The sequence below is a fragment of the Megalobrama amblycephala genome, linkage group LG18, assembly GCF_018812025.1.
Source record: "Megalobrama amblycephala isolate DHTTF-2021 linkage group LG18, ASM1881202v1, whole genome shotgun sequence".
Classification (NCBI taxonomy): Eukaryota; Metazoa; Chordata; class Actinopteri; order Cypriniformes; family Xenocyprididae; genus Megalobrama; species Megalobrama amblycephala.
In genome coordinates, this window is record NC_063061.1 from 22,783,758 (window position 1) to 22,810,035 (window position 26,278).

General features: G+C 36.8%; 1 protein-coding gene and 1 long non-coding RNA gene across 10 annotated transcripts in view; both read left to right on the forward strand.

Moving 5' to 3' along the window:
* vav2 (vav 2 guanine nucleotide exchange factor) overlaps nucleotides 1-26,278 on the forward strand; it is a 214,875-nt gene that overhangs the window by 99,895 nt on the left and 88,702 nt on the right. The window lies entirely within an intron of this gene.
* LOC125253122 lies at nucleotides 7,104-10,303 on the forward strand. The gene is made up of 3 exons (XR_007181365.1): nucleotides 7,104-7,188; nucleotides 7,282-7,407; nucleotides 7,534-10,303. It is a non-coding gene; the product is annotated as an uncharacterized LOC125253122 (long non-coding RNA).

Below are 26,278 nucleotides of genomic sequence, written 5' to 3' on the forward strand. Positions count from 1 at the left end.
CGCTGTGGGTCATGGCTACGTGCCATGCTGCTATAGACGCATCTGTAATGGTATAGTTGACCGTCTTTCACAGAGGGTGAATTAGAAGACCTCTCAACTGTCTGTGTACTACTACGCTATTAAGTAATTTATTTATTTTTTGTGCTTTTTTTTTCTTTCTTTATATATATATATATATATATATATATATATAATATATATATTTATATTTATTTATTTATTTATTTATTTATTTTTCATAGTGCATCAAACAGGCCTTACATGGCTCCTCGTGTTTTTCTGGAAACTGCCTGATTGATCCATTTACTTCCTCCCAAGTCCCAATCCAATGCCTCCCCTTCATAATGAAATACCCAGCTATTGTTATCAGAGAAGGAGCAGATCCACGGAATCAATGAGCTCCAGTCCTCCACACTGGCTAATCACTGTTCCGCACAGTGGAAGCAGCTTGGCTCTGCGCTCAGCCACCATCGATCAGAGCCTGATCTGAGCCCACCAGCACTCAGAGCCCATCACCACACATACCGCCCTCCCACGGGCTGTCCCTCTCCAACTCCTCATCGGCTAATGAGGAAGCTCATTTAAATCAGAGAAGCTGTGAATACATAATAAGGCTCAAGCTTGCTTTCAGCTGACTGTAGCACTGATACCAGAGTGGCGTATTGATCTGTTTACTCTGTGCTCTGTGTCCCGTCCTTAAATATCAGTGTTCAGGAGAAGGGCTGAACTCTGAAGTAAACACCTTCAATAGGGAGTTGAGTCTATAGGTTCAGTGATTAAGTGCTCCACCCAATGTTGTTCCAGTGTTGTGTTTACCGATTTGAGAATGCCACCCCACAATAAAGGGTCTAAAGGCTTTTATACAAAACCATGAACTTTTTTTTAATATATAAGTTTTCTTTTATTTAGTCCATTATAAAAATTCTAAATATGCAATAATTATTTTTTTATTGTATTCATTGTATATACAGTATTTCTCATAAAGTAATTGATTTCCTTTTGATTTCCTTTTCAAAACATAACTTGGTTGGAAAGGAGATGCTGATTTTTTTTTTTTTTTTTTTTTTTTTTGTGATATGCAGTGAAGACTATTGGCTATTTAAAAAGGATGTGCATTGGCATTAATTTCTTGTTACAATAAAAATTAAAATCAAAAAAAAAAAAACGAGCTAACCTTTAGTTAAAAATTAGTCCAAGAAAAGCAATATGTATTTGATTAGATGGTGTAATATTGGATAAGATTTAAACATCAATAATTTACAGATTACATCTCCTTGAATCCTTTTCATTCATCATGCTAATGTTATTATGTAATGCCATTGATGTTCTGTATGTGTCAGATGAGCTTCTGTACAGTGTTACAGCTGTGGGTTTGAGGGCTGGAGTGGCAGCCTTGTTAATGAAGTTTGTTGTGTTAATGTAATTAATTAGAGTAGTTACCTTGCCAGACAAAAGCTCGCCTAATGGATTCGAATTTCCTCGTCCCTTGTGGGGGCACAGGCACACTAAATCAATCTTCACTTACATGCATACAAATACACAGCTTTAAAATTTAAACTTAGTCTGCATTTTTTTAGTTACAGCTAGATATTGCTTGATTGGCTTGAGCCAGTGGCGTTGCACAAATCCGAGGGGCCCCCTGCGAACCGCAAGTCCAAAGCCCCCCTTGGGTGGGGTAATTTAGCCTACTTGTTTATTTACTCATTAATTAATAATTTACTTAAAGACACACTATGTAAAATTTCGCCACTAGAGGTCACCTATTCAAAACAGAGGCATAGCTTGCTGACGCTGAGATTGAGCGCAGACTCTTGAGAGTTGACGTCTTCACCTCACAGCCGGTGGAAGAGAATCGGGACGGGACTTGGGCAGTAATCATGTTCATGGATGAGATTATTAACGTTACTGTAGTATGAAGCAGAGCAGGACTGAGTGCTGTGCGAGCAGAAACGAGGCCGCTGGAGCGATTGCTAATGAGAGACGAGTGTGACACACGGCTTAACAGCAGCAGAACTTTTATTATGCTGCAGTTACCGCTTCCGCTTCTTCCAGTCAAGCGTATGTAGGGTAAAGCAGCGCCGTTGTATCATTTTGGATACATTTGAGTGTGTTGAAAATGATGTTATGACGTTACACTGAGCATTTGCTTGGCGGCTGCCATGAGACACTTGTTGCACACTGCAGTAAGCTAAATCGATATTAGAATATCATATTAGTAAATGCTCTGGCTTGTGTTGATAAATGGCATGCAATTAATTTTAAAACATATTGGGCCGGTTTCACAGACGGCTTAGGCTAATCCAGGATTAAGCCTTATTTCAATTAGGGTATTTAAGTAGCTTTTGTAAACACACCCTAGTAAAAAACATTACTGGTGTGGATCTTGAGACAAAACAATGGCAGTGTCATATATGTTAAGATATGCCAGTGCAAGTTACTTTCAGTTAAAACAGCTCAAACATGCATTTTATTCTAGGACTAGCTTAAGCCTTGTCTGTGAAACTGGGGGTATGTATGATGGAGAAAATGCTGTATTACTGTTACTAAAAAATAAAGCTACATCTGATTGCGCTATGTTAGCCACTTGACAAAATAGTGTTTTTCTCAGAGGCATGGTTAACAAAAACATGCAGCCGCGGCAAATCAAGAAAACGAGATTCAAACAATAAAACTAAACATGTTGAGCTAGACAACAATAATTAGTTTTCTGTCTATAAATGTAACCAAAGAGTTGATCCCTTGTCTAATAAAACATGTAATATATTAAAGCGTCTTTGGTGTTTTCATGGTTTCTACAAAATAAAAAACCATGGGTTACACAGGTATGATGTCAGTGATAGGCGACATAACATAACATAAGATAACATAAGATAACATATAACATATAACATAACATAACATAACATAACATAACATAACATAACATAACATAACATAACATAACATAAGTACACTCAACAAAATGTATAACACTGTTATAGTGGTTTTTTGGATATTTTAATGCCAAAATCTTACATATTGTGCTTTTAATTTTATTATCACAGGAAATTACACACGTGAAACGTGAATTGTTGCCCATCATTTTGCCAGCGATTGATGATTGTCAGGAATTGTCATGCCGCAATATTGGAAATATTTTTTTAGTGGTTATCACGCAAGTATTGTGCAAGCTTTGCACTACAGTTATGCTGGTGAAGAAGACTCAAACCCTAGTAAATTATTCACACTACAGAAAGTGAAGATATAAACCAGGGATGGACAACTCCGGTCCTGGAGGGCCAGTGTCCAGCAGAGTTTAGCTCCAACCCTAATCAAACACACCTGAACCAGCTAATCAAGGTCTTTAGGATTAGTAGAAAGTTATAGGCAAGTGAGTTTTTATCAGGGATGGAGATAAACTCTGCAGGACACTGGCCCTCCAGGACCGGAGTTGTCCATCCCTGATATAAACTGACCAACCTTTTGGCATCTGACGCTGCATTAACGGCGCGTATTCTTTTAGAGATGATGAGAGCTGAATCTACTTTAACGTGCCGATAATGATATATAAAGAAGTATTTTGTGTTTTTGAAATGAGGAGTAATCTAATCTTTTATTATCCTCGGAGCACATCGGTTAATAACAATAATTACAACATTAATTGGACATGCAAAATCTTCTTGATATGGCCAATAGCTGATGCTTTTGATGATATCTCTGGCTATTGTCAATACATGATATTGTCATCTATTGGCGCAACCCTGAGATAAGGGGTTATTGCGTGCCTGTCCGTCATGCCACTGGCTTGAGCTTGAATAAATAAATAAATAAATAAATAAATGTTTTAATTGTCATCTGATGTTTAATAGCCTCAGTGCAGCTTGTATGTGTGATAATATTTGCTGTAAACATGCTGCATGTGGTAACAGATGGTTTTTTTAAAAGGCTTTTTGGAATACTCTCTCTGGCCAGCATTATGCACTCCATCTAGACTGCAGATGAGCTTCTGTCACACCTAGCCATCCCATAATTCCTCTCTGCCCTAGAGTGTAGAAAAGGAAGCGTCTTTATCTTCCCTCTGGCCTATGTGAGTTGTATTTCTTCACTAAATTACTTTTTCTGTGTCTGTGATGGAAGAGTAAAAAAAAAATGATACAGACGAGTGAAATGTAGAAATGATAGGTCCACAGGAAGTCTTTTCTCAAAGGAGACTTCAGAGAAAAAGAGGCGGCCCTATAAAAAGTCTGAGCGTTGTGAGATTGATTGGACTGGATAAGGATTTTATTTCTCGTAGCCTGTAATTCAGTCATTCATTTCTAAACCTCTAACCTTTTTCTCTCCAAGCAGCATTTAGATGGATTCTGGTTTCATTCACTCTAGCATGAGCAAATGTCACTGACTCACAGTGGCTAGAAATTGCACAGACCGATTTAATTTTACTTGGTTTGATTTATTTTAGACATAGACGAGTTTCCCTTAACTGCAGCTCTGCTGCAACTTGGTCAGAAAAAAAATTAGAATGCAAATTTGTTTGGGATCTTTTTGATTTATTACACAGTTTATTTGGGGTAAACATTCAGATTGGAAATGTGCAACGTAGTTTATTAAGTTTAAGATTAGTTTAAATCTAATTATGGATGCTTGTTTGTGTTCTGTAATATTTATGATTTTTTTTTTTTTATCTGTAGATTAATGCTTTAAAGAGCGAATAGAGACACATGAAGGTTTAAATTGAACAGAAATAGTAATATAAACATGATTTGTCTGCAGCTTGCCTTCTCATACTTGAGTTGAATGAACTGACCAAGTGGAAAACTTTTGTAATGCCAAAGGGACCCAACACTCCAACTTTGAGATCCTCTCACGTTAAATTATTTTATTAAATTTTTATGTTGGAAAGAACAACACTTCTTATACAGTCACATGCACAAACCAACACTCTCTGGTCCCCTGAGGTGAAAGTGAAACATAACAGCTGTCTTCCTAAGTTCTCTTGAGCTTTGCTGTTGTCCAAGCTTGTTAGGGGGTGATTATGGCATTCCACATTCATGTGGGGTGTGGGAGAAAAAGAAGCAGGGTCTCAAATAAATGCCAGCCAATACATCTCGACAAGCTCACCACTGCAATGGGGACCAAAGCAGAATCACCACCATGGTTTCCAGAGTATTGTTTGGAGACCAGACTTATGGTATACAGTGCTTGACACTTACTTTTTTCCCCCAAAGAGCACACATGCTCTTAAGTTAAAAATTTAGGAGCGCAATGAAAATGTATAAAATAATGTATTTTTCCTTAATAAATGGATACAAGGAGACATTTACAAGCAAAATTAATTTAATTTATTAGAATGCAAAAAGTACACTGGTTTCTTAAATATTTCTACTTCAAACTATTTAATAATTTAATAATAATAATATTTTTTTTAGCTTTAGCTTTATTCCTATCTATAAAAGATAGGCAGGCAGGCCTGTATAGTTGTTTGTTTTGTTGTAGTTTTTACCTTTGGACATGTTTATTTAGTTAGTTTCATTAAAATGGCATCAACATTTTAGTTGATGATAATATACAAACTGACAGAAATATAATATAATGTGAAAAACTGAGCTCCTGAAATGATAGCATATTATGCTTATACTGAAGTATTAGCTAAGTTGCATTGCTAATATCTTGCAGTGTTACTTTTTTTTTTCTCATCATATTTTTGTTGTTAGTTTTGTTAGTGATGGTCAGCATATGTTACCTGTTTGATTTCATCAAAATCTGGCAAACTGAATACTGGCCTCCACAGAAGAGCTGATGAACAAACAAATGGCAGATGTTTGATTTTGTTTAGTCCTGCTGTGAATTTACCTTGTGGCCTGTGTAGCTGCTCTTTTCCAATCCCAGAGTCCCTAGGCAGTGTACGTGCGGGGCAAATGAGCACATCCAGCAGGGTTCACCTCTTCCCTCCCCTGACTGGACCATGAAGTCAGTGTATTCAAGCAGACCTCAGGGCTGGCTTCGATTAACAGCTCTAACTCAGCCCCAGGCTATTTCAGCCACAGTTAGCAAGCTTCATTTCTTTTTGACCCGCAGAGAGAGATGATGTGCATTTCACATTCCCCCAAGACACTTAGTGTAGCACATTTCATCCTGACAGAAATGCCCCCACATACAACTTTTTCTAATTTAAAGGTACACTGTGTAATAAACAAAACTACTGGGCTACTCCGCAGTGGTTGTCGTCCCGCTCGGTCTAAAATAGTCAGAATATAAAGGATAAGACAAAAACACTGTTTTGAAGATGGATTCATGATATACTCACTTATTTTGTACATTTTGAACAAAAAAAGTTTTATAGTGTACCTTTAAAGTGCTGCATCTTTTCTTTGTTTCCTGTGATATTGAAAATGTCATTCAACTCTCACACTGATAGCTTTTCTAAATGGAAAAAAAAGTTGACCAGCGTGACCAGGTCTCCCAAGCTTTGAAAATTTCCATCAGTCTGTGTATTATGGAAGACTTTTTCTACCTGTAAAATAAAGTAAAAAGGTACAGTACTACTATTGGAATCGTTTGGAGTTTGGAGATTTTTAAGATTTCTTTGTTTTTAAGAAATTAATGCTTTTATTCAGCTAGGATGCATCAAACTGATAAAAAAGTGACAGTAAAGACTTTTACATTGATTCAGAAATTTAAAAAAAAGAAAAAAAAAAGAAAGAAATGCTGTTCTTTTGAACTTTCTAGTCATCAAACAATCCTGAAAAACAAAATTGATCATGGTTTCCACAAAAATATCAAGCAGCCTGACTGTTTTCAAAATGAATAATAATAAGAAATGTTTCTTGAGCAGCAAATCAGCATATTGGAATGATTTCTGAAGGATCATGTGACATTGACGAGTAATTGTTACTGAAAATTCAGCATTTCCATCACAGGAATAATTTACATTTTAAATGCATAGAAATATATATATTTTTTATTATCATAATATTTAACAATATTACTGTTTTGCTGTATTTTTGCTAAAACATTATATTTCATAATCTTGCTTTAAATCTCATAATGTGACTATGTCTTGCAGTGTGACTTTCTTATTTTAAAACTTTATCTTATCTTTTAATTTTTCCTGTAATTTGGAAACCAGCTTCTATAGGTACATGCCGAAAACCCAGTGGATTCCCGTAACACTTCTAGTCAAGATTAATCATCAACGGAGAGATAAGAGTCGTAAGCATTTGTGCTGCAGAATCGAATACAGATTAGAGGTTGTTCAAAGGTACATTTCAAATTTTTTGCAATGTTGTGGTTATTTTTTTTTAGTAGCAGACCTGGGACTGCTTTGGAGGAAGACCCAGTCAAGGTAGTTTATCGTTAGAATATCAACACTCAGCTCCACTGTCCCCATGTGAAGAGAGAAAGATGAGATGTGTCAGTGGCCAAACTGAGGTCAGATCTATTACTGCTCATCAGCACACTCACCCTGTACTACCAGAGATGTTTGATTACTTTGATTCGTTCAAACAGCATAACGATCTTTGTGTTTACCCTGTCTCCACTTCTGCCTTCTCTTAGAGCGCTGTTCATTTATATTTAATGGAGCCCCTCTGTGGTGGTGGCCACAAACACTTCCTGCTGCAGTTATGCAGGCCAGATTATGAAAAAGAGGTTTAACATTGGCTTCTTTAGAGCTTATTGGCCGTCAGTGCGCCTCCAAAGGGCCACAGAACCACGATAAGTGTGGTAACTGTCAAACCAAAAAGGCTCACGTCTGTGAACTAAGCGACAAGTCTGGAAAGAAACTGGACACACAGTCCTCTGTCATCTGTTCCAGAGAGCTGCTCTTGCTGCCCACTCACTGTAGACAAAGCAGCTTCTGTGTTTGATTGAAAATGAAGGAGACCATTGCAGCTCTGTTAAAGACTCAGAACATCTGAGTCAGTCAGTTCAGCACAGCTCAATTTTATACATTCCAACTTTAATTATGCGTCTGTCATGCTGACACACACATCCACATATATCAGGGATTTCCCTGGGTCAAAAATGGTCTGAGTATATATTAGTGCTGTCAATTGATAAAACTAATTAATCGCACATATTTCAGTAATTAATCATGATTAATCGCACCTTTACTTAATACAATTTTCTGTAATAATTTCACATTTAATCAAAATCCCTGATGTTGAAACAACATAAAGGCAGTATTTTATCAAGATTTGTTTAATGGCATGTTTTTAATGAATTAAGGCCAGTATCACTGATACTGCTTCTGATTGTCTCTGAAATTGATTTTTTTATTCTTCTCAATTTTAGCTATTAATTATAGCCATTCAGCATTATAGTATAATTGAAAGCCATCAATTTTAACATTCAGTAGGCTTTAAAAATATAACTTTATTTAAATGAATTTAAAACAATCTTCACATAAACACCTTATAATAAATGTCACATTATTATATGTGGGCTCAACACAAAGTATTTTTTTTCTACAGATTTTTACTTTCTTTGCTAAAATGCACAAAAAAGTTATTTTCATTTTTGTGACCCATGTAACCTTATAAACGGAGGTTTTTATTTTAGGTAGGTTTTTTTTAGGTAGCTCTAACAGGTAGGGAATATACAGAAATTATTTAAACGTTATCAAACACTTCACAGTCTTCACTGCATAAATTATAAATTATACATAGATTAATCTTTATTAAAGCTACAAAATTTATTCAGTCAAGAAGAGTGAGTGATTTTCTTTTATCTTTTGTTCTTTGATTAACATTAATGACAGACAGCTGCAGGTTTGTTAGGCTGCTGTCACTTTAAGACCCGTGACACATGATGTGTATCTGACACACATTTTCTCACAACTCTTTAAATTAATTTAAGACTATAACTCATTTAATAATGTGCTTACGAGGATACTCAACAAAACAGGCATTACATGGCTTGGGACTCATTCACACCTACGGATAATTTAGCATCTTCAATTCACCTATACTGCATGTTTTTGGATTGTGTTGGAAACCCATGCAGACACGGGGAGAACATACAAACTCCACACAGAAAGGACACCTGGCTCAGCTGGGACTCGAACCGGGGACCTTCTTGCTGTGAGGCAACAGTGCTACCTTCTGAGCCACTGTGACCCCAAAAGGCTGAATCACCTAAATTCACAAACCATGAAGAATGACATGCGATATTATTTGCATGTAAATGACAGTGCATGGCCAATTTATAGCCAAATCTGAATATCAATATGTTTCAACATTGGATTCATAAAAACAAAAAAACTTGTCGTTGCACATTGCAGCTTTAATAATTGCAGCTATTGATTTGAAAAGCTCCACATCTTATTAAACAAATGTATAACAGCTGTGAGTGAAAGCCTGTATCAGTTGTTTTATGTCCACTGAATATGTTTACATATTTATCATTTCTCTTCCTCACAGCTTCTGAATAGAGATTTTAATTATGCGTGGAACTTTGCTTGCAATGTGTTTGACAACCTCAGATTCACCTCAGAGTAATTGTATTCGGACCGTTTCAGAACTACGTAAACTCCAGTGACCTTTTAAGAAGGTAATCACAGTTTCAGCATTTCATCAAAGTTATTGAGTGTTCAAGCGCTATTGTTCGAGTCTATCAGTTTGGAGCTGTAATGCTTCCAGTTCTAATAAATTTCTTAGAGCAGTTGAAAGAGAGAAAGGGAGGGGGAAAATGGGCTTATAAATGAATAAACCGTCTGCAACAGATTAATGTGGTAATAAAATATGGGGTGTCTCATCTTTACAGAGAAATCCGAACATTAGATTCAGTTAGATTCATTAGATTCAGAGCCATTGTGTGCGCTCTCGCTGAGATTAAACTTCTCTGTAAAAAAACAAAACAAAAAAAACTCCTGTAATCCTCTGCAGATGGAGATGAGGTCTCTTTGACCTGGTCACTGTCAACAGTCTAGTCTAATGGAGGCTGATGTTGATTCGAAACCATAGACCAGTGGTTCTTAAACTTTTTAGAGTGGTGTAGCCCCAGAGGCATTTAATATCTTTCTGCGTACCCTCTCTATTTCACTTAGACTGCAGTCATACATTTTGCATTAAGGGACAATATTTGTATGATTCGTAGCGCAATATCTAAGGCTGCATACTCTGCATGCAAATTATCAGATGCAATGTGGATGCAGTCAGTTGTGACCACAAAAGATGAGGTCATTTAATTGGATGTATTTGACCTTTTACAGCACTAACATTTTCATGTTTCATGTTACCGTCTGGTTCAGCTCAGCTACCAAATCTGACCTCAGAAGACTACAGAGGGTAGTCCGGTCTGCTGAGCGAATCATTGGTACAACCCTCCCCACTCTCCAAGAACTGTACTTATCCAGAGTGAGAAAACATCCAGCACATATTGTTTTTTGCTTTTTTTTTACACTTTGTCTATCTTGTAAATTTGTATATTCTTTTTATTATGTGTCTTGTCGCTGTCACTCTGTTGCACTGTGGAGCTTCTGTCACTAAAACAAATTCCTAATATGTGTAAACATACCTGGCAATAAAGCTCTTTCTGATTTTGATTCTGATGTTTTTACGCTAGATGTGGCATTTTGCCTGTTAGAAATACATGTTCGGTTTTAATGTTATTTTAAAGGTGCGATATGTAATTTTGCAGTAAAATATCCAAAAACCACTAGGCCAGTGTTATATATTTTGTTCATTTGAGTACTTACAGTATCCCAAATGTTTGCAATTATTTGTAAATCGTGAGAAAATTTAAATTTTAACCAAGGCTCCGGGACACGTGAGTGAGTCGCCTGTCAACTGCGTCATACTCGCGTTACCCTCGGTTTCTGGTTTTATTTTGTAGAAACCTGTTGATATCTTTATTTTGTTATTTTGTTGATATTTTGTTGATATCTTTATAGACAGAAAACTAATTATTGCTATATAGCTCAACATGTTTAGTCTTATTGTTTAAATCTAATTTTCTTGATTTTTTTTTTTTTTTTTTTTGCGAGTACCATGCTTTACCATGGCTCAGAGAAAAAACACAATTTTGTCAAGTAGCTAACATAGCATAATCAGATGCAGCTTTATTTTTAGTAACAGTAATACAGCATTTTCTCCATCATACAATACGTTTTAAAATTAATTGCATGCCATTTATCAACACAAGCCATCCAGCATTTAATATGATATTCTAAAATCAATCTAGCTTACTGCAGTGTGCAACAAGTGTCTCACAGCAGCCACCGAGCGAATGCACAGAGTAACGTTATAACATTTTCAACACACTCAAATGTATCTAATGATAAACAGAGCTGTGTTACCTAATACTCATGACTGTGGCATAATAAAAGTCCCGCTGTTCGCGGCGTGTGTTGCGCAGTCGCTCCAACGGCCTCGTTCAGCTCCCACAACACTCGGTCCTGCTCTGCTTCATACTACAGTAACGTTAATAATCGCTTCTATGAACATGATTTCTTCCCAAGTCCTATCCCAATTCTTTTCTACCAGCCATTGAGGTGAAGACCGCATGTCCCAAGATTCCACGCTCAAGCTTGGCGTCATCAAGCTATGCCATTGTTTTGAATAGGCCTCTAGCGAACAGAAATACTACATATTGCACCTTTAAGGTTGGGTAAAATTAAACGAATGCCAAAACTTAGAAATGATGTACTCCAGATTGGGAACTGCTGCCATAGACAAAGGATGTGTTCATTTTGGATGTTAATTTTTGTGACGCACACAAAAAACAAGTTAATTGAAAGCAAAAGTGAGACAGCAGAATCGCATCCTGTTTTGTTTTCTTTATTTTACAAACGCACAATGTTTCGTTTTTATTATGAGCGTACAAAAATAAAAGTAACAGTTTACAGTTTCTAATGATGTTACACTCTTATCTGTATGACCATAAATGACAGAGTATTTTAAGCTGTTTCCGCTGTTCTAAGGAAAAAATTAAAGTGATCGTGCAGACGCCTCACTCGCGCGTACACACAACATATCAGTTCTAGCATTGCTAATTTGACATCACAGCCTGTTCATTATATAAAAAAACAAAAAATAGTCAACCAGACATATACAAAGTTACACCACTCAGTTTAAATAGTCTGTAGTACAGTCTTTGCAGTTCAGCGTGACCACCTTCCCATATTGTTGCTATTCCAACACATATTTGCATGTGAAGGACAATATTTTACGTGGATATTGGAACGCGAGTGAAGTATAAAGCCTAGGTTTACATAATAAATAATAGATTAGCATCCAAATACATTGCGAATATGAAAACATTTAGATGTAGGTAGGATACGTGATTGCAACGCTGGTTTCTGTTTCAATTTTGCTTTAAATGAATTTGTTTTGGTTTGATGTTTATAGGCTACTTATGTTTTTTTATTCTTGTTCTGTTCTGAATACCATTAAAGTGAAAGGATTTGTTGTGGAGTGAAGGGAACTAAAATAGCCTATAACTGTTTAGTGTTCATAACATTTGTAAACATTTAGCTTTTTTTAGTAGTTTTTTAGTAAGTATTTTACATTAATGTAATAATACAATGCTACTTGTATGCGACCTGTTTTTTTTGTCACTCTCTCAAAAGTTCAATTTATTTTATTTTTTTTCAGAATATCTTAAAATTACTTTATGAATGACTTAAATTAATTTTAACCTTTTAACTGATAGTATTAATCGGTAAAAATTCTTACTGTCGGTTAACGGTTAAACATTTAGTTATGAGCATCTCTAATGCAAATGTTCTGTGGTCGCACATAAATGTAAATTACCAATACACAAATAAAAATGGCTTATCGCTCCTGATTGCACAGGCTGTCTACGGAAATAACTGATGGAGGTTTGCATCTCTGACATTTAAGAGCAAAAGTTGAGTAACAGGAAACTCAACCAACTCTGAACATGTTGGCAGGTACTAAAAGAATGACACCGAAAAAGAAATGTCAGTATGAATAAAATGAGGAAACATAAAAGCAATAGTCCAGAGGGTTAAGCTAAGCAATGAAGGGAGGCAGACAGGAACAGCAAATAATGTGTCAAATGTTTTTTTTTCTTTTATTGTTTTGTTTGTTTTTTGGACTCTAGGCTATTTTTTATAGACTGCTGAAATCTGTCTTTCTGTAGTCATGGTTACAAAACAGAGGACAAATTCTGTTCCGGTAATTGGCACTGCAGTTTACATTCATGTAATGTCATTGAAAAGCAGTGATCTGCTATTTTGCCTCCAGCACTTATTCAGTAATGTAGTGCGCTTTATGTAATGGTTATATGGTTGTTTTGGCAGCGGCCTTAATCTAGAGAGCTGCAAGTACTATTCATGCCTATAACACTCAAATGCTGGCTTGTGCTGATCTCCACATTTTTCAGAGCAATCTCACACCACCAGTACCTCACATTAGCCCAAACTGGCATTTTGAACCATAATTTTGGAGGCAGCTTCTCTCAGATATATTAACACTCTGAGGTCTGAGGGTATCGCCGGCGATACCACCGCGGTTTTTTTCTTACCAGTGTGAAAGAGACTCAGAATACTCCGTTAATGTTGCACATAAAATTAAGAGTTATACACCATTTTAATCTGTGGAATATCTTTTATTTGTGTACACTCAGAGTAAAAACAAAATGTTGTGCTTTTTGTAAAATAAAGAAAACTAACATGATGCATGATCTCTCGTCTCCCTCTGAAAGGAAGTCCAATGTGATAGTTCTCAGAAAATGAACTGTAACTTAGTGAATACTAATCACAAAAAAAATTTGACTTATGTCTAAAAAAACGTTGAAATGTCAGGTTTTAAATCGTGTAAGTCAAATCGAAAACAAACATTCTGTGTTTATATAATCTGTATGAAAAGAGAGCCATGTCAGAAATCCGTGATTCAGCTCATTATCCGCTAATGCGGCCACGCCCACGGAGGGAGCGCTATTCAGACGAAAATTCTGAGTCAATACATGCATTCATCGTCTCAATCGTGTATTTATTGTCTTGAAAAGTGTCTTGAATAGCCATAGTTAGCGATCTCTGTCCTCTGTTAGTTCGGTTAGTTCCTGGATTGCATATTCTTCTTTAGTGCTCAGGCATTTGTGGACTAAAGGTGTACAGAGCGCCCTCCGGCTGCAAGTATGAATTGAAAACACAGTATCCAGCACTCATAGTAATGACAATAAATCCTGAATAAATATTACTCTTCTGTATAGAAAATTGACAAACATATGAGAATCCATCAATATTTCTCCAAATGTGCATGCTTTTAAGCTAAAAGTCTATATGAAATGCCATAGAGGTAACATAATTGTTCAGACACTTTGCATCACAGAAATACATTATATTTTAAAGAATATAATAGAATACCATTATTTTAAATTGTAATAATATTTCACAGTATTGCTGTTTTTTCTGTATGTTTTATTTACACCATCATGAGATTTGAATCATGATCACAGAGGGTTTTTTCATAGCCTACCTGACTGAAAAGCCTCATTAATATGCAACTCATTTCAGGTCATTATTATGTGATTCTTTTGTCTTCTCAGGTGAGAATCACCCATTATACATGAGGATTCACGCCTCCACGCATACTGTGTTTCTTGACCAAAGATGTTTTAGAAAATTTAAATCTCTCTATTGTTTTATATGAACAAGCAGGCAGCATAATTTTTAAATCATTTTGAAGCAAAAACTCTAGTCTACAACCTCAAATACCCAGAAGTCTTGTGAACAAAGATTTAATATATATTTTTTGGCTTTATTTCAGTGACTTAAGTTTTTTGTTTTTTCAATAACCACGCATAAACGTTATTCCTTCAAAAACACAAACATGTACATACATGTTCCTCACATATTATTGTAGCCTAGTTTGTGCTGAATACAGTGTAATGACACTTTTTCCATTAATATGTTTATGAACAACTGAAAAAAGCACAAATGTCAGGGCATGTCAAAACTTCTCCAGGGTCCCAAAAATCCTCAGACCCCTGAGGGTTAATGTTCTGCTGACATGTGTTCACTGTGTTTTATTTAATACTACATACTAGGGCTGGGCGATATATCGCATGCGATTGTCACGCGCATTTCGTCAGTAAAGCCGGTTCCCTGATTGCCGCTAAATCGGCATCACCTGCTTTTAAATGGAGCGGCATTTAATAGACAGAGCCGTAGATCACTGATAAGCTACGCAATATCGCGTTCATTATCGAAGGCGATTCATCTGCGATAATGAACGCGATATTGCGTAGCTTATCAGTGATCTACGGCTCTGTCTATTAAATGCCGCTCCATTTAAAAGCAGGTGATGGCGATTTAGCGGTAATCAGGGAACCGGCTTTACTGACGAAATGCGCGTGACAATTGCATGCGATATATCGCCCAGCCCTACTACATACAAAATGACTGAAATCACAGCCTGAACTAGTCTGAACTAGTTATTATCATTTTGGATGTTTAATTAGGTTTTTTTTTCTGTTTTACTTTCAGTTTGTCTTTTCAGTTTAATCCAAGTCCATTTCAAGGAAAGTCTTTTTCTTAGGCGGCCATATTTGAAATTCCTCCAGGCAGCTATTTTTAAGTTCCGTCTACTTGAATGGGGGAATCCAGAAATCTCAAAAACTGTTTGCTAACTTGAATTTAATTAACATATTTTAAATCGGCAACAAAATACAACACGAAGTGTCCTATAAATGCTAGGGGTTTGATGCGACAGTTGGCTCACGAGACGAGACAAGATACGAGATTGAGTTCTTGAGAACAAGAGATGTTTTTACACAGTATTTCTAAGAAATCCTCATCTCGCCAGTGATGAAATACATGACTAGAAAAATAGTCTAGGTGCATTTGAAATGTTTGTTTTAACTAATCATCTTGTAATGAAGGTCATTTCAGTTCTGCTTTCTCAGTATGAATTATCATATGCAGTAAAAGACAACAATACTTAAGCACTGTAAAGATTTTGTCACAATCTCTTCAGACCTTAGAACTCTACAAGATTTATGAGCTGAACACCTTTCCATAAATTGATCATAGAAATAAAAACAATATAAATAAAATTGAATAACAGTTTTCTTCTTATTAAGTGCAAACAATAAGTGCAACCATAATCAAAGTTCTCAATATTCAGAGTGCAAATAGAGATCAAATTTTTCTTCAAGCATGATACAGAGCTAAGAGATGGTTACAACTACAAAACCCAGCCTTAAGATAGCTTTCATATTGGGAGATGTTTGCACGCATCAGGGAGCCACTTTCAAAATATGGGTTATTGAATTCACGTTTGAATCCACACTCGTGTTGTACTTTTGCTTTCGTGACCGCATACTCTGTGAATAGGTAGCAGTGGTGCTGAGCACACATTCTACAAGACAAGATGTTTGCCAGACGCTTAGGCTCTATTGTGCAATGAATCCTCCGCCACAGTCTTGTCAGTCATCTCGTCTTGTGATCAGTGAACTCTGATTCCTGCTGCACTACGTATGACTCTGTAGCTCATGTTGGATGAGCTGGATGGGATTGAAGTGACCGTTATCCAACTGAATTAAAAGCTTTTTATTTCTATAAAAAGCAAAACAACATTGGAGGCGTAATGTAAATGTCGCGGTGGCATATTCTATCCTAATTTCACCCTCACACTATGTCATGGCAATATCGTGAGACAGCTTTTCACATCGACGAGAAATCTTGTCACATTTTAATCTCGTGAGATCTCGTGGCACAAGATCTCATCACACCCCCAATAAATGCTGTTTCTTATGCTCAAATAGTGTTAAAAAAGCGTATTTTTCAGGCTAGACCAGCCAATGCCTAAGATGGCGTCTCAAAACCCTGAATGTTTCTATAGCAACCAGAGTGTGTAACGAAAGCTGCATTGATGCAATGACTTTACCAATTGGAGATTGGTTCTTTTTATTTAGAAGGCAAGACTTATTTCACCAAATTGCATGTTGCTCTTGTTCCCATTCATAAGTAATAAGAGTGGACCATCTTTGTATATCTGAAGTATTTGGTTTAATTTAGTTTTTGTTAGTTTTCATCATTGTTCCTCAAATACCTCCGTCACACCTTCATGTTTGTCAAATCCCATTTCCTCGAGTGGACTTGGCTGATCTGGATGCAGGGGCTCAATTTCCTGAGATGTATGAAAAACAAGCACCAACCAACTTTATTTTTTCTTTCCAGCAAAAAAAGGAAATGGAGAAAGAGACAGAGAAAAAAATGTAATTTAACCAACATGTAGGTCAGTGATCTAGAAACTCTAATATTGCTTTTATGTTTGGTCCCATCTGCCGTATCTCCTGTGGCAGTGCCGTGTTCTTCCCATTCTCTCCCTCGCTGCCTCTCTTCTCATTCTCTCTCTGTTCCCATCGTTTCTCGAATTGCATTTAGGCTAATGTACCGTTATATGGGCCATACCTGTTTTAGTGCAAGTCTGTAGATTTGTACTGCATGTTAGCCTCTTCTTTTCATTAAAAAGGCAGTTTGTAAGGGTTAAGTCATCTCTGTCACATGTGACCTGAGCTGGCATTCTGGATGTGCATGTCTGAATGTGTGTATATGTCACCAGGCTGAGATGTGGTCTTCAGAGCGGAGAGGGATGTGATCTGTGCAGGGAGACTGACCTTCTGCCTGCCCCTGGCGTTGCTTACGCCAGGGGCAGGCAGAAGGTCAGTCTCCCTGCATAATCAAACACAGCACTGCAGGTCTGAGTGAAGAGATGCATTAAGTTAATGGCTTTCTCTGCTTTACAGTGACACATTAAGCAAATTACAACACCCTCTCACTAATGTGAAGTTGCAACAGGTGGAAGCTTTTGAAAAGGGCGAGTTTGGACATTTTTACTCCAAAAGCAGCTCTTGCTCTTTTGAAGCCCAGCCCTCCAATCCAAACCGTCATGGTACTGCTTAAACATTGCACAATCTCAATTGCATTTTCTCTGTTTCCATTTAATGATGTAATGTCTCGTTCAAAAAAGTGATTTGTTAAACTAGTTAAATGTTGTGACAAGCGCAGTGGAATGAGAGATGAAGAGGTTTTATTCCATCAGATGAGATGAGGCTCAGATCGTTTTTATGAATCAAATGTGTTTGGATTAATGGGTGTCCAGAGATGCTGAGGTCAGTGAGGTGGTGACAGGGAGCAGTGACACAATTCTGATCCCAAAATACCAGCTCTGTGGTGTGTCAGGATGCATCTCTGCTCCAAGGCTCTGTGGTTTGTCCCTGTCGCTGTGGTTGGAGCAATAATGCGGGGATTTCTGGCAAGAATTAAGGGGTCTTGACCGTGATCATTTGCTAGAGAGGATTATGGGGTAAAACACGGTACTGTTTTGTGGTTTCTGCCTATCTGCTCTTATTTTAGCAGTGGTTTTGGAGACAGTCCGCCCATGTTCCTGTGTTCCCAGGCGGGTTACGTCAAGCGAATGCTGGTTGTGGTCGACTAGTCAAATGCTCCTTCAATCAGTGGTATTCTGGCCCAGAGCGTTCTTGCACACAGGCAGAGCGTCACAGCTTGGCATGCGAAACTGCAGTGCGTAAACATAAACCAGCTGGAACTGAGCCTGTGCATAGATCGCTGCATGTGGCATGCTTCTATTTTCACGCTCCATGGTCAGAAAGTTCACATCTCACTTTTTTGAGTCTTTTTGATTAGCTTGTTTGGATTGTTGTGCTCCAGAATTGGTTTTCTGAGAATCTTGTGACATTTTTTATGATCAGGAAAGGAAGTTTTCTTATAGTGTACAGATGGTAAATAGCAGCTATAAACCAGTGACTCTCTCCTCAGATGCACAGCTGATGAGCTGAACTTGACCCCAGCTTGAAATGCCAGCCTCTGTGTGCCGTCCCAGCTTGGCATCGATTCAGGCCTCCCAGCTGAGATTGGCATGGCCTCTTTCTTTTTGGAGGTTGAGCTGCATTTCCTCTGGGCTCAAAGAGGTTTTCATGTCTGGCTTCTTTTCCGGCAAATGAACAGCAGGCCGAGCAGAACGTACTGAGAGTGCTGCATTCAGAGATTTGAATGTATCCCATCAGGCATGCAACATGCCTGCTCTCAGTTATCTGAACAAAATGATCTCCCACAATGCCGTTCAGATTAATAAAAAAATGGCATTTATGCACTATATATTACTATGATATTAAAGTTTTTGTTTTGTTTTGTTTTGTTTTGTTTTTTTGTGGTTTATTTTGGATATATATCATTTAGTATTTACCTGTGCATGCTCATTTCCACTATTTTCACATTCTGTATGTTCCGTTAAAAAGGTTGGGATCAGTTTATTATATATATATATATATATATATATATATATATATATATATATATATATATAATTTATGTATATGTATATATATGTATTAGGGGTGTAACGGTACACGTATTTGTACCGAACCGTTTCGGTACAGGGCTTTCGGTACGGTGCACGTGTGTACCGTAGCATTACATTGCAACCAATATTCACCACCAATAACCGCAATAAGCTCTGCGTTTTGTTACTTTTGATAAGAAACAAAGTGTCATCCTTCAAATTCTGTCCACGAAATCATGAAGTTTAAACAGAAAATGCCATTTTGACGTGCTTTGATGTGGGGTGACAGATCACTGTACAGGCGCCTCAGTTCAACCGGCAGCGCGAGCGCGGAGCGCAAGTGAATGTGTTCATCTCTTCCTCCTTAATACTAGTTACAGAATAAACATGAAAGAACATCTGAAGGTATGTTGCAAGATTCAGTACAACTTACTGAAACGGTCATATCTCATGTAATCGCTCATTCAGTGTTTCAACGGTGGAAAGACATCAATGAAAGCTTCCGTATTCAACAATATGTCATGATGCATTTACCTCAGAAAAGCCATTCAGTGTTCACAGCTTGTTAGTTCGCTAGAGAAATGAACTCTTTTGCTTAATATATGCACTGTATTAGCCAATATATTCATTATTTTACTTAACCTTTTAGTGATATCCTGATTAGGCTATTTAATGTATGTTTAAATAAATCTGATATTAAAATAACAGCCACTGTGTAGAAATGATTATATTTCAACAACGAATTGGAGTAAAAACATTTAGAAGTTAATGCAAAAACTGCCTTAGGTGCAGCTTACAGGTTTGCATACAATTTGTTATTTGAGTGTTGATTATTTTATCTAAAAATAAAAAGCAATTGAATTTAGGCTAATAGTTTGGGCTTCTTTCAAGTTAGGGCTCCCTACATAGTTTATAGCATTAGCAGAGATCATTTTTTTTATCCTTAAGAAACTTTTAGTTTTAATTTAATTTAATATATTTAAAGACAAAAACACAATTTGTTCAGTAAACCTCTGTTTAATAATAAAAAAAAGCAATTTTATGTTTAGTTTTCTCTCCACCTGCTGTACCGAAAACTGTACCGAACCGTGACTTCAAAACCGAGGTACGTACCGAACCGTGAGTTTTGTGTACCGTTACACCCCTAATATGTATGTATGTATGTATGTATGTATGTATGTATATATATATATATATATATATATATATATATATATATATATATATATATATATATATATATATATATATATATATATATGCTCACCTTGGCTGCATTTATTTGATCAAAAATAGAGTAAAAACACTTTCTTTTTAATATGTTTAACATGTAATTTATTTCTGTGATGGCAAAGCAGAATTTTCAACAGCCATTACTTCAGTCTTTGGTGTCACATGATTATAATAAAATTCCAGACGGTTAGTACAGTTTCACATTTTAATTATCCTTAAAACTGAATTCAGTTATTGCGGTAATGTATGTTTTAACCCTCTGGAGTCTGAGGCTGATTTGGGGCCTGGAGAAGTTTTGACATGCCCTGACATTTGTGCTTTTTTCAGTTGTTCATAAACATATTAATGACACAAGTGTCATTACACTGTATTCAGCACAAACTAGGCTACCATAATATGTGAGGAACATGTGTGTACATGTTTGTGTTTTTGAAGGAATAACGTTTATGCGTGGTTACTGAAAAAACAAAAAACTTAAGTCACTGATATAAGGCCAATAAAAGTATATTAAATCTGTGTTCACAAGACTTTTGGGTATTGAAGGTTGTAGACTAGAGTTTTTGCTTCAAAATTATGTAAAAATTATGCTGACTACTCTTTCATTTATAACAATATACTGATTTAGTTTTTGTAAGACACTTTTTGCCAAGAAACACGGTATGCGAGGAGGCGTGAATCTCCATGAATAATGGCTCATTCTCACCTGTGAAGACAAAAGAATTGAATAGTAATGACCTGAAAAGACTTGCATATTAATGAGGCATTTCAGTCAGGTAGGCTGTGAAAAAAAACTTCTGTGTTGTCTCAAGCTCATCATGGTATATGAAACATACAGAAAAAATTTATTACAATATAAAATAATGGTTTTATATTATACTTTAAAATATAATGTATTTCTGTGATGCAAAGAGTCTGAATATAGGCTTTTAGTTTAAAAGCATGCACATTTGGAGAAATATAGGATTCTCATATGTTTATGTCAATTTTCTATACAGAGGAGTTATTTTTTATTTAATATTCATTGTTATCTCTATGAGCGCTGGTGTTTGCAATTCATACTGCAGCCGGAGGGCGCTCTGTGCATTTTAGTCCACAAATTCACCTAAGAAGAAGACGATATTCCATGAATGGTGTTTACCAATTCATACTACAGCCGGAGGGCGCTAAAGAAACAAAAACTCACTTAAAACTTATCAATAGAAGAAAACAAACAGGAATTTACTGAATGTCTTCCAGAGATCGCTAACCATGGCTTTTTCATCCAGATAAACAATTTTCAAGGCAATAAATACACGATTGAGATGATGAATGCATGTGTTGTCTCTGAATTTGCCTGTGAATAGCGCTGGCTCCGTGGGTGTGGCCGCATTAGTGGGTAATGAGCTGAATCACGGACTTCTGACATGGCTCTCTTTTCATACAGATTACATAAACACAGAATGTTTGTTTTCGATTTGACTTGCACGATTTAAAACCTGACATTTCAACGTTTTGTTAGACATAAGTATGAATTTTTTGTGATTAGTATTCACTAAGTTACAGTTCATTTTCTGAGAACTATCAGATTGGACTTCGTTCAGAGGGAGATGAGAGATCACGCATCATGTTAGTTTTCTTTATTTTACAAAAAGCACAACATTTTGTTTTTACTCTGAGTGTATACAAATAAAAGGAGATATTCTATAGTTTCAATTGATGTATTACTTATGTCTCTATGACAAAAAATGACAGAGTATTTTAAGTCTGTTTTGCTGCAATGTGAAAAAAAACCTGCAAAACGCGCCGGCGCGTTTTTAGACCTCAGAGTGTTAATTCATATTCGAATACAGAGGTCACCCTCATGCAGAAAGTACAAGGTAGACTCATAAAGGTCATAGAAGTTTTATGACATTCTAGGAAATCTCAATCTGTAATAAGAAGCCTCTTCAGATCGTATTTTTTTTATTTTTTTTATTTTTTTTTAACATTAAAAAAAAAATCAGCAACTGCATGCTTAGATAATGTGAGTAACTTTTAGTTAACATTTTAGTCTCCTCTAAATAACTATCTGGAACATCCACAGTTCTATTGTAGTACTTTCTAAATTTCTAAATCCACTTTACTTTTCTTTTTTTTTACTATATGCAGGTTGCTAGGGGTGCTTAAATTTGAAAGTTGTTAAAGAGGGATATGAGGAGAGGTAATTTAAACTGATATGACTTGCCCTCAGCCTGTGGGCATCTTTTGTCTATGTGTGTGTTTCTGTGGTGTGTCTCTTCTCTAGGTTTCTGTTATTTCTGTTAGCACAGAGTGATCGAGGTCAATGTTGTCCTGAGAGGAAGACATCACACTGATATTAAAAGCGCCCGTCAAATTGCATTGCATCAGAGGGAGAGTAGCCTTGCTCTAGTGAGAGGACAAAGGCCTGCATCCCCATCGTGACCAATGAGCTGAGGTTCGGGAGCTTCACAGGAAATTGCCTTTTTGGGGATGGCCATGATTGTTTTGAGAGTGTATATAGCAGTATTTAATTTAATAAGCTTTTTTCTTTAAAATAGACATTGTGTTAGAGCTGTGGCCTAGCCTTCGAGAAATGGCGTCCATGTTGGTGACAAGTTCAAGTCTAGATCACTATTTCCTGGTTCTGTTTTACTGTGCCCCCTCTTCATTTCCTGTATTATCTATTATATAGAAGCGGCAAAATAAAAATACCAATTAAATTCGCCTTTTTTTGCCCAGTACATGTTTTGACCCTAAAAATCTGTTTTATTTAAGAGTCAGAAAACAAGTATTTATCATTTCTCATCCTGGCATCTTTAAATCAGAAAAGTCATTTGTTTACTGTGTGATAGAAAAGAGGAAGACCGATACAGAGACAGAGCAACAGTGAGCATTTTGTCAGGCAGCGTGGCTCATCCTTAAAGGCACTTGCTGTGGAAAAGACGGCCATATCTCAGCACTTCCATCAGACAAGTTAGCCTTGTCCCTTTCCTTTTAACAATTGACATCTTAATGGGTTTCCCTAGTTGAGGGTTGGCTAAAAACACCTAACGATGCAGAGAGAGAAGCAGGGATAGGGAATTGGTGTCAGAGACATCACTCTTTTTTTTACCTAGTGAGTGAGGCCAAGCCTAAACAGCAATTCCTGATTTTTGCAGTGTCATGGTGTTTTATTCTCCAGTCTGTAATGGAAGTGGCGATGTTTCCATCTGTGGAGTGCTGCGATGCTTCCACATCAGGTCAATTCAGCCGCAAGGCAATATCCCTAAAACCACTAGTTTCCCATTAAACACTGCGGCGGTGAATCCACATGAATTTGATAGCTGCTCTGACCATAAATCTGGCTGGCTGGAATGTACAGCGCGTAAGATTTTATCGGATGTCATTCAAGAGTTTTTATTTGTAGTAATATTATTAATAAAATATTAAATAATTTAATGCTTTTTGTCTTTTAATTTATTTTTAATGCCTTCATGTCAGTGTTAACTGATGATCACAGTACAGACAGGAACAGAACCCAGTCTGACAGGCTCAAACATGTCCATTGCTCTGGCTGTAGGCTGTGCAGCACACTTTCATGAGCAGAGATTGAGAGGTTTCCCTAAAGACTGCATAATCATTCCAGCCAGCTCATTAGGCCCCAGAGCAGTCCAGTGGCCCTGCTGGGTTTGCACGTCAAACTGGCACTCAGCCCACATGTTCAAGGCCAATCAACCCACTCCTGAAGTAAAGATGGGGAAAAGAGATGCAGAAAGGAAGAAATAACAAGATATAGAGAAAGAAGAATGGAGATCTACGCAGAGGGGGGTCATAATGTTCGTTCTCACCCCCACAAGGCGCAGAAAAATTGAATAATCAAGGTCGATCAAGTTGGATTTCATAGTGCCTCTGACAGCGCAGCCGTGCTCACAAAAACTATGACTGCTTTCATCAGTGTAAACAGGAGCTGCTCATCATCCAGAGAGGGGAGGTACAAGTGTGACTGTGACTGGGGCAAAGAACTAGCTCCAGAATCTTCCTGTATGAGATCAAGCCACTGTTGCAAGTAGTCAGTTGTCTATGCTTTTTTCTTTTGTTTTGTTCATTCTTTCATTCTTTCTTTCATATTGGACATTTCATTTGTAAATGCATTTACAGTTTTTAATTTTTAGTGTTTTATTTATAATAATTTAGAATTTTAACGTTGACCATTTTTCATGCTGTTGGCTATAATGTAAAAATAATTACTGGCTTATCATTATCAAAAAGAATTATACATTATTACATCTCTAAAGGATTTGGATATGTAGACATAAGCCTGTTAAACTAATCTAGGAGTTTTTGTTGATACAAAGCAGGATTTGAGACAGGAGACAGGTCCTGCCATATTAATCATATTATATCTGCCGTAATCTCGGTTTACTGACACAGTGTGCCGAGATTATGGCAGATATAATATGATTAATATGGCAGGACCTGCTTCCTGTCTCAATTTGTCCCTCTTGTTGTTGATTTGCTCACAGAACTAATGTAGCAAACCAAAAATGCCACACAGTACATTTAGGCAGAAACTATTTTTTTTTTAAATCAAATTTACTGTAATTTATTCTTTTTACTTTTTTGATCTGCATTTTTGTCATGTATGACAAAAATGCTGAAACTGAAAGTAATGCATATTGATGGCCAGAACTGTGGATGTCCCACATAGTTATTCCCTTGCTGAAGAATGTGCAATCCTCTCAGAGTATTTGAGCTTGGACAGGTAAATTGTGTTAGCTCAACAATAGAGATTGTGTGCATAGTAGAGCCCTGAATCACAACCGAGAAATGGGAATGAACCATCTTCTATGTTGTATCATCTCCATTACAAAAGAGCCAGACTGATACACTACTGTATCCACAGACAGAAAAGGCTCCACATGCACTGAATGCTTTTTTGAATGGGTCTGTCTGGATATGTTCCTAGCCAGGGGCTCATTCATCAGTGACTCCAGTGTGAATAACCGACTGTGTGAGAGACTCTAGCAGACTCCAGTGACAAGCTGAAGAGATGAGTACAGGAGATTTATGACCCTGATCTGAGATCCATGATGGGCTGAATGTGGGACTTAAACCCTTTTGATAAACTTCCTTCCTCCCCACTTCCTCATTTGGAATTTGACGTCAAAGAATCTGAGAGTGATTTACAGGCAGATTCGGTTTCATAGCCTTTTTGGTTTTTCTCTGGACTACAAACTATGTAAACTGAAAAAATTAAGATACTAATACAATTATGACTTTATATCTCACAATGTAATCATTCTAATATGCTGTATTGTTTATCTCAAAATATGAAGTTTTATTTTATAATTACCTTTTTAAATTTTGTATTCTGAGGTTGAACATGTTTCATATCCAATAGTTCAAGATACAAGAAACAAGGTAAAATACAGAATAGCCACACATTATTCAAATGGCTTCATTCCAAACAACTGAATTTTATTGTACAAATTTCACATTTCGCCACTCAGAAACAAATGCACAGACAAATCCATTGTATCATCCACACAGCGATGATCGTGACAGAGAATGTTATTTGTAATGAATAGTTGATTGACAGTTCTAAGCAATGAGAAACCTATTTGCTCTTGTCATAAGAGAGAATTATTAACCATCTATGCCTCGGCCACCAAACTTTGATTCTCACTGTCATTAGCATTGTTCAGCAGTTGGTCTGTCAGTTTGAGGTGGTAATTCTGCCTGTGGGAGCAACCATCACGGCATGCAAGCCTGAATTTATGCTTCCAAAAAAAAAAAAAAAGCCAGGAAATGCCATTTCGCCCCACATCAGGGTGTGT